General features: G+C 45.2%; 1 non-coding gene across 1 annotated transcript; it reads right to left on the bottom strand.

The window, feature by feature from the left end:
* Positions 1 to 2048: 2048 nt before the first annotated feature.
* On the bottom strand, positions 2049 to 2155 carry LOC122419831. Its single transcript, XR_006263051.1, has one exon. It is a non-coding gene; the product is annotated as a U6 spliceosomal RNA (small nuclear RNA).
* Between the last annotated feature and the right edge of the window lie 6241 nt (positions 2156 to 8396).

The following is an 8396-nucleotide window of genomic DNA, read 5'->3' as shown; positions in this document are numbered from 1 at the left end:
AGGTCAAAACACTGACTTGATTGACCTCATTCAGTTGCCTAAGAGCCTCTTGACTTGTTATCTCATTGTCTCCATACAATCTTTCCTTCTGTGCAGGTAGATCGACTTGCAGGAGATGTTTCATTCTTTCTCTGGGCTTCTGCTGGGGCCCTTTCTCCCTGCTGATCTCTGTCCTTAGAAACTTCCCTGATCTTCCCTAATGGTCCAGTGGCTGAGACTCCACACTCCCAATGCAGGGCACCAGAGTTCCATCCCTGTTCAGGGAACTAGATCCCATGTGCCACAATTGAAGAAGATCCCGTGAAGCCACATAAATAATTATTTTCTCTTAGGAAAAAAAAAAAAGCAAAAAAGAATCTCCCTGACTTTTCACACCCAGCTCTGGTCACACCTTCACTCTACCTTGGCATTTGGCAAACAGGCTATTATTTTTTGTTCATGAGTTTTTAAAATTGACTCTTTTGCATGTTTTATATCTCTTAAGTCAGAAGCTTCTCAAGGACAAGGATCTTATCTTTTTATTTACTTGGTTTCCCACCCCTGACAGATAGTATTCTCTTCACATGTGACAGATTGCCTGGCCACCTTTTGTTTCCTCTGGCCCAGCCTCCAAAATAATGAAAAACATCACACAAGCAAATAGGGGAAAGGTCTGGGCTTTCCAGTCTATAGAAAAATAGAGAATTCTCTCTGGGCATTTTTGTATGAGTTTCTTGATTGCTAATCAGATTTCACTTAGGCATTAGTGACTTTCAAAAACAAACATAATTAAGATTTACTGAAGACCTCAGTGTGCCAGGTTCTCACACACATTATTTCAGTTATCCTCACGACAACCATAAAGAGCAATAAATGTTTTTCTCATTTTGGAGATGAGAAAAATGACTCAGAGATATTTAAGTTATTTTCCCAAGGCCTTCTGGATTCAAAGCCCAGTCTAATTCCAAACCCTATCTTCTGCTCAACTGCACAGCCCCCAGCTATGCTCCAGGGCTGACTTGCCCGACCTGCTCATTCCTCTTCATTGACAGGCTTATCTGTAAGTTGCATAACATCGACTCCAAGGGAGAATGATAATGGCCTCCTGATAAAAGGGAGTAGGAAAGAGGAAAAATTTTTCTGAGACTCCACTGTGTGCCAGGCCATACACTAGCTTCTTCTTTTTCTTCTTCGATAATCTTGTTCAGCTGCTCAGTTGTGTCCAACTCTTTGCGACACCATGGACTGTAGGCTACCAGGCTTCTCTGTCCATGGAATTTTCCAAGCAAGAAAACTGGAATGGGTTGCTATTTCCTACTCCAGGCGATCTTCCCAAGCCAGAGATCGAGTCTGCATCTCCTGCATTGGCAGATGGATTCTTTATCACTGAGCCGCCAGAGAAGCTTATTTGGTGTCTTAGCTGTTCATTTTTTCAAAATGCTGTTTGATGAAGTTTTTTAGTTTAATATAGTTGAATGCATCAGTCTTTTCCATCATGATTTAAACTTTTTGTATCTTGTTTGAGAATTCCTTCCCCACTTTCATAATCATAAGATATTCCTACAATTTCTTTTAAGTTTCTTTTTTTTAAACAGAGAAGAGTCAATTTTGACTCTTTCATGCTAGATCTGTTTCTTTGGCCGCTTTTGTTATTATACTCACACAAAATGGCCTGCCACAGAGAATCCTGCCCCTTCGCCTGACTGTTAAGCTAACGTGCTTTCATTCAGAATCCTGAAGGAATGAACATATCCCTCCTGCCTGTGGCTTGCCATTCTAGAAGATACTTGCAAGATTAAATGGCTTTTTTACTGTTTTCTTACCTCCCCCCATCTCTGATACATGAAAGAACCTGGCATCCAGACCCTGACAAGATGATTATTTTGAGACATTACTCTGCCGTCTTCTCAGTCAGTTGGCTTTCCAAATAAAGTCATATTCCTTGCCTCAACACCTCATCCTTGGATTTACTGGCCTCTCTGGGGTGAGCGTTGCCAGCTTAGGCTCGGTAACACGTTTCTGTACATCCCCTCCCCTTGGCACTGCCTTCCCACAGGTCACCACAGAGCAAAAACATGGAACACTTAACAAATTTGCATGTCATCCTCGTGCAGAGGCCACCCTAGTCTTCTCCGTATCATTCCAGCCTTAGTATATGTGCTGCCAAAATGAGCACTATGCCAGCCCCAGCTTCTTTATACACACTCACTCTTCCTAGTCACCTCATTGTGTAAATAAGAAAACCCAAGCTCAGGAAGTCACATGACTTCCCCCGGTTACCCCCCGCAAGTGCGTGTTAAGATCCAGGTGGTTAGGACCACCTAACCCAAAGCACAAACATGGAACTTCCTAGGAAAACAGTGATGTTCTACTAAAGTAATGGGCTCTGGGGCTTCCCTAGGGGTCTGGTGGTTAAGAATCCACTTGCCAATGCAGGCGAGATCGGTTCAATCCCTGGTCTGGGAGGGCATGTCCCACATGTCTTGAGGCAACTAAGGCCATGCGCCACAATTACTGAGACCGTGCCCGAGAGCCCGTGGTCCACAACGAGAGAAGCTGCTGCAACGTGAAGCCTGCACACCACAGCAAAGAGTAACCCCCACTCACTGCAACTACAGAAAGTCGACACAAAGCAATGAAGGACCATCACAGCCAAAAATAAATACATACATTTTTAAAATAATAATTATAAGAAAAAAAAAAGTAGTGGGCTCTGTTTTCAGAATTGAGGACTAAGATTTTGGCAGGTTGTCAGATCCAATCAGCAATGTGGTGTTCCATGTAAGTGGAATAAGACTCTGAAAGCCACAAACTGGTGACATCGATGATGTCAGGCACTTATTGTGATGATGTGGCTCTCTGAAGACCACAAGAGGAAACGCAGGAGGTCCCAAGCCAAACCACACAGCCAGCCATCCTCCAGGGGCTGACTGCCCATGAGCATACTGCCCATACATCTGTATGGTGGTAAGAGACCCCAGAAACCACCAGTCCCACTGGATAAGTTTAAACAGCTATCCGCAGGCCATCTCTTGGGGAGAAATCCCTGCTGAACCATCCTTTGGTCATGGAGCCCACTGGATCAACATTGCACACAATGGAATAACACAAATCGTTTTAAAATCAGAGATACAGCAAATACTTGTTGCGTTCTCCGCTTAGCAGTCATTCATTTCCTTCCTGGAAACACCCTAGGTTTCCTCTGAGCCCCGCCCTTCCCTGCTGTCAGTAAGCTGACTCTCCCAATGACACCAGGGGCAGGCAGGTGAAACCCAGCCAATCAGAGTGCTTTGTTCTCTTCTGGCTCACAGTTATGTGTTCTGATAAGCCTGCAACCCAGTGATACCCAATGAGACTTTTGCTTGCACTGTAGGGAGAAGGACACCCTCTCTTTCCTTCTGGGTTTTCACCTGGCAGGATGTTGACTTAGAATTGAGAGCAGCCAGTTTTCCTCTGTGCAGAGTTAGAGAATGAAGTCACCACACAGAGGAGGGACTTCCCTGGTGGTCCATTGGTTAAGACTCCATGATCCCAATGCAGGGGACTCGACCCCTGGTCTGGGAACTAGGGTCACATACGCCTCAAGGCAACTATATATATAGTAGAGCTAAACAATATATGTAATTCAGTTCAGTTCAGTTCAGTCACTCAGTCGTGTTCCGACTCTTTGTGATCCCATGAATCGCAACACGCCAGGCCTCCCTGTCCATCACCAACTCCCAGAGTTTATGCAAACTCATGTCTATCGCGTCAGTGATGCCATTCAGCCATCTCATCCTCCGTCGTCCCCTTCTCCTCCTGCCCCCAATTCCTCCCAGCATCAGGGTTTTTCCAATGAGTCAACTCTTCGCATGAGGTGGCCAAAGGATTGGAGTTTCAGCTTCAGCATCAGTCCTTCCAATGGACACCCAGGACTGATCTCCTTTAGGATGGACTGGTTGGATCTCCTTGCAGGCCAAGGGACTCTCAAGAGTCTTCTCCAACACCACAGTTCAAAAGCATCAATTCTTCGTCACTCAGCTTTCTTCACAGTCCGACTCTCGCATCCATACATGACCACTGGAAAAACCATAGCCTTGACTAGATGGACCTTTGTTGGCAAAGTAATTCTCTGCTTTTTAATATGCTATCTAGGTTGGTCATAACTTTCCTTCCAAGGAGTAAGCGTCTTTAAATTTCGTGGCTGCAGTCAGCATCTGCAGTGACTTTACATATGTGTGTGTGTGTGTGTATATATATATATATATACCTATATAGCTCTATTATTAAAAAAAAAAATAATCACCACAGAGGAAAGCAGAGATACTGCTGTGGACTGAATGGTTGCACTCCAGCCCCAAACTTGTATGTTGAAATCCTAACCCCAGTGTGACGGTATCAGTTAGTGGGGCCCTTTGGGAGGCGTTTAGGGCACGACGGTGGAGCCCTCATCAATGGGTAAAGCTCAATGCCTTTATGAAAGAGACTCCAAGAGAGCTCTTTTGCTCCTTTTGCCATGTGAGGACACAGTCAGAAGACAACCATCTATGAAACAGGAAGCCAGCCCGCGTCAAACACTGACATGCCAGCACCTTGATCTCAGACTTCTAAGCCTCCAGAACTGAGAGAACTGAATGTCTGCTGTCTAAGCCACCCAGTTGGACTTCCTGGTAGCGCAGTAAATAAGAATCCACCTGCCAATACAGGGCACATGGGTTCAATCCCCGGTCCAGGAAGATTCCACGTGCCGTGGAGCAACCAAGCCCGTGTGCCACAACCGCTGAGGCTGTGCTCCAGCTAACGAAGCCTGAGTGCCTAGAGCAGCCTGCACTCGGCAGCAAGAGGAGCCGCCAAGATGAGAAGCCCGAGCACCGAAACAAACTCACCACGGCTAGAGAAAAGCCCGTGAGCAATGACAAATACCCAGCACAACCAAAAACAAACTAAATAGAATAAGCCACCCAGTCTATGGCATCGGTATTTCTGTTATAGCAGCTCGAACACAGTAAGACAGATACAATTGAAGATGGTCCTAATGCCCTTGTTTTGCAGTTGCGCCCTATGGGTTGCATCCTAATGACATTTTTTGACCCTTAAAGCTGGCCTGGATTTTTCAATTTCCTGAGATAATAAATTCCCACTTTTTTGCTTAAGTCAGTTTGAATCTATTTTTGTATCACTTGCAAGAGAAAAAGTCCTGACACGATGGCTTTTCAAAATAGAAGTCCCTCCGGGGGGTGGGAAAAAGTCCCTCTCCCTTGAGGTTTTGGGGCTTCTGAGTTAATGACAGTCTGATAGAACTGAATCTTGTTCATATCTCTGCTTAACTGTCTCCTCAGTAAGGCCTTTCCTGACTAAAGTCCTTTCAATTATGACTTCCTCCAACCCAGTAGCCTTGTCCCCCTCCCTGTTCTATTTTTAAGTTTTCACCATGCAATACACTACTTACTTTACTTGTTTGTTTGTTGTCTGTCTTCCATAACTAGAATGTAAGTCATAAAGGTGGGGTTTTTAAGTCTATTTTATTCATTAATGTCTCCATGGCCTTCCCTGGTGGCTCAGATGGTAAAGAATCCTCCTGAAGTGCAGGAGACCTGTGTTCGATCCCTGGGTCAGGAAGATGCCCTGGAGAGGGTCATGGCAACCCACTCCAGTATTCTTGCCTGGAGAATCCCATGAACAGAGGAGCCTGGGGGGCTATAGTCCATAGGGTCGCAAAGAGTCAGACACGACTGAGCAACTAACACGTTGGACTCAGACAGACTTGGGTTCAAATCTAGACTCCCCAGTGACTGGTTACTTGCTCTACATAAGTTTCAGTGAGATTCAGTTTCTCACATATGAAGTAGGGTGGGGGTAATAATTGATACTCTCAGGATTATTGTGAGATCAGGTGAGACGATGCATCCTTGCCTGCCATCCTATAGGCTTCCATTATAGGTTACCTATACATAGGGCAACCAACCAGAATGAGAAAGAGAACTCACTAAAATGATACGTCGAAAGACCCTGCTCGTCTTTTGTGAATCCATGATGACTGAGGAACAACCAAGGGTGTATACTTGACTCAGTATGACAACCAAGATTTTTGTCCACTGCCGGCACGTCTACCTGGTTTTAGAGTGACTGACCCAAGAAAGAAGGCTTCTGGATGGTGTGGGAATTCTTGTGGGACACAGATGATAAATTGATGTCTACTGGCAAAAGATGATGTGACTTGTATTATCTGCTTATTTATTGAATGTTGTAGATTAAATGTTTGTGTCCACCCTGAAATTCCTGTATTGAAGCCCTCTCCCTGACAATGTGATGGTGTTTGGAGATGGAGCCTTTGGAAGGTGATTAGGGTTAGATGAGGTAATAAAGGTGGTGTCCAGGCTTCTTTAGTGGTCCATTGGTAAAGAATCCACTGCCAATGCAGAAGACACCGGATTGATTCCTGGTCCGGAAAGATACCACATGCTGTGGGCCAACGAAGCCCATGAGCTACAACTACTGAGCCTGTGCTCTCAAGCCTGTGCTCAGCGACAAGAGAAGCCACCGCACTGAGAAGCCCGGGTACAACAACTACAAGTAGACCCTGCACACTGTACCTAGAGAAAGCCGGAGCACAGCAAGGAAGACCCAATGCAATCAAAAATAATAAATAAAATACATTTTTAAAAAATTAATCAGTGGCTCAAGGCTGAAGCAGAAGCTCCAATACTTTGGCCACTTGATGCAAAGAGCCGACTCATTGGAAAAGACCTTGATGCTGGGAAATATTGAGGGCAGGAGGAGAAGGGGACAACAGAGGATGAGATGGTTGGATGGCATCACCGACTCAATGGACATGAGTTTGAGAAAACTCCAAGAAATGGTGAAGGACAGGGAAGCCAGGCGAGCTGCAGTCCATGGAGTCACAAAGAGTCAGACACAACTTAGTGACTGAACAACAACAAAGGAGGGCTTGCCCTTTATCTCTCTCTCCCCCACCTTCCCCATCAAATGAGGACACAGAAGGAGGTGGCCATCTGCAAGTCAGGAGGAAAGACCTCCCAAGAACCTGACTATGCTGTTACCCTGATCTCAAGCTTCTAGCCGGCAGAACTGGAAAAAGTAGATACATGTTGTTTAAGCCACCCAGTCTATGGTATTTGTCATGGCAGCCCAAGCTGACAAAGACACTTGGGTAGTCTTCCTTTCTTGTTGCATACACACAAAAAAAATGAGAATCTGTGTAATTAAAAGTGAGAATTAAAAATGTCAGGGGCAAGGAAAGTGCACCTTAGAACAGAAAGCATAGAGGAAGGGGAGGAGCAGGTAGTTCATGGGGTAATAGAGAGTTCTAGCACTGGTTCCCAATAGGAAAAGGAGTGTGTCAAAGCTGCATATTGTCACCCTGCTTATTTAACTTATATGCAGAGCACATCATGAGAAACGCTGGGCTGGAAGAAGCACAAGCTGGAATCAAGATTGCCGGGAGAAATATCAATAACCTCAGATATGGAGATGACACCACCCTTATGGCAGAAAGTGAAGAGGAACTAAAAAGCCTCTTGATGAAAGTGAAAGAGGAGAGTGAAAAAGTTGGCTTAAATCTCAACATTCAGAAAACTAAGATCATGGCATCCCATCCCATCAACTCATGGGAATTAAATGGGGAGACAGTGGAAGCAGTGTCAAACTTTAATTTTTTGGGCTCCAAATCACTGCAGATGGTGATTGCAGCCATGAAATTAAAAGACACTCCTTGGAAGGAAAGTTGTGACCAACCTAGATAGCATATTAAAAAGCAGAGAATTACTTTGCCAACAAAGGTCCATCTAGTCAAGGCTATGGTTTTTCCAGTGGTCATGTATAGATGTGAGACTTGGACTGTAAAGAAAGCTGAGTGACGAAGAATTGATGCTTTTGAACTGTGGTGTTGGAGAAGACTCTTGAGAGTCCCTTGGACTGCAAGGAGATCCAACCAGTCCATCCTGAAGGAGATCAGTCCTGGGTGTCCATTGGAAGGACTGATGCTGAAGCTGAAACTCCAATCCTTTGGCCACCTCATGTGAAGAGTTGACTCATTGGAAAAGACCCTGATGCTGGGAGGGATTGGGGGCAGGAGGAGAAGGAGACGACAGAGGATGAGATGGCTGGATGGCATCACCGACTCGGTGGACATAAGTTTGACTAAACTCTGGGAGTTGGTGATGGACAGGGAGGCCTGGCGTGCTGCGATTCATGGGGTCACAAAGAGTCGGACACGACTGAGCGACTGAACTGAACTGAACTGAGCACTGAGATTTATATTTCTATGAGCTTCCAGCTGGCCAGAGAAAAGAGCTAGAGGGCGACATAGTAAGGGTCAGCAAAGGGCAGTGTCCCATTGGCTTAATCTCTAGAGGTTTAGAAACTTCTTGAGTTCAAGAGCAGTGTCAATTATTTAGCAGTGTATAAGGTTTGGTTAC

Source organism: Cervus canadensis, chromosome 17, assembly GCF_019320065.1.
Source record: "Cervus canadensis isolate Bull #8, Minnesota chromosome 17, ASM1932006v1, whole genome shotgun sequence".
Taxonomy (NCBI): domain Eukaryota; kingdom Metazoa; phylum Chordata; class Mammalia; order Artiodactyla; family Cervidae; genus Cervus; species Cervus canadensis.
This window is presented reverse-complemented; position numbering and strand designations above follow the sequence as displayed.